This window comes from Elephantulus edwardii, unplaced genomic scaffold, assembly GCF_000299155.1.
Source record: "Elephantulus edwardii isolate Elephantulus edwardi_28Jun2011 unplaced genomic scaffold, EleEdw1.0 scaffold00133, whole genome shotgun sequence".
In the NCBI taxonomy this organism is placed as follows: Eukaryota; Metazoa; Chordata; class Mammalia; order Macroscelidea; family Macroscelididae; genus Elephantulus; species Elephantulus edwardii.
This window is the reverse complement of record NW_006399883.1, coordinates 1,884,049-1,885,020: the sequence shown is the minus strand read 5'-3', so window position 1 is coordinate 1,885,020 and position 972 is coordinate 1,884,049. Positions and strand designations below refer to the sequence as shown.

Sequence of the window (972 nt, the reverse complement as noted above, 5' to 3'; positions counted from 1 at the left end):
CCGCAGAAAGAGGACTGGCAGCATTCCCTTCCCCTCCCGCTAAAAAAAACTATACTTGTTCTTTGGGCCACAAGGACAGTCTTTGCTCGGTTTCTGGCTGGGGAAAAACAACTTTTCATAGGAAGCCTGGCTCACTGCTGCCTTGTGGAGGCAGGTCCTTGAATGCAGGGTCTTGGGAATTAGTAGAGAAATTATTTCTATCAACTGGACTTCGCAACTAGCTAACTCTTCAACAGCAACTTCTCTGAGGCCACTGGCGGAGCCCCTCCAGGCTCAGCTCATAGCTCCTTCCAGTTGGTGGGCTTCTTGCCAGACTTCTGCAGCAGCTCCTTGGTTTTAGAGAAATGCCTGCATCCAAAGAATCTGCGATACACCAACAAAGGGTTAGGGGTGCACAGTCTGTAACACGTGGTGCCGCTTTCTGTCAATGGCGCTGCCATTCTTCTGAGCATACAAGCGCCGGAGCAAGAAGACAAGGCCAGACATGTTCTGATTGAGCCAGGACACAACCGCATGGGTAAACTGCTCCCAGCCTCTTTCCTTGTGAGCACTGGCTTGATGCGCACCGCCGGTGAGGACAGCATTGAGCAGGAGAACACCTTGTTTGGCCCATCCCGACAGATCACCGTGACCAGGATGGACAAAATCTTCTAGGTCTGTACACAGCTCTTTATAGATGTTCTCCAAGCTGGGTGGCGGTGGTACAGGTCTCTGAACACTAAAGCAGAGCCCATGAGCTTGATTCAGTGCATGGTACGGGCCCCAGGATAACAACCTTCATGTCTCTTATACCGCACATCCTGGTCCACCTGAAGACTTGATGTGGGGGTGGATACACAGTGTAATGCTTGCTTGCTTCTGCAACAAATCCCATGTTGTTGTTGTTGTTATGTGCCGTCGAGTCGTTTCCTACTCATGGCGACCCTATGCACAACAGCCCTAAACCCTGCTCTATCCTGCGCCAACCGCACC

The 972-nt window shown here is 51.5% G+C and overlaps 1 pseudogene; it reads right to left on the bottom strand.

The window, feature by feature from the left end:
- Nucleotides 1-278: 278 nt before the first annotated feature.
- LOC102851996 lies at nt 279-874 on the bottom strand (annotated as a pseudogene).
- Nucleotides 875-972: the final 98 nt, after the last annotated feature.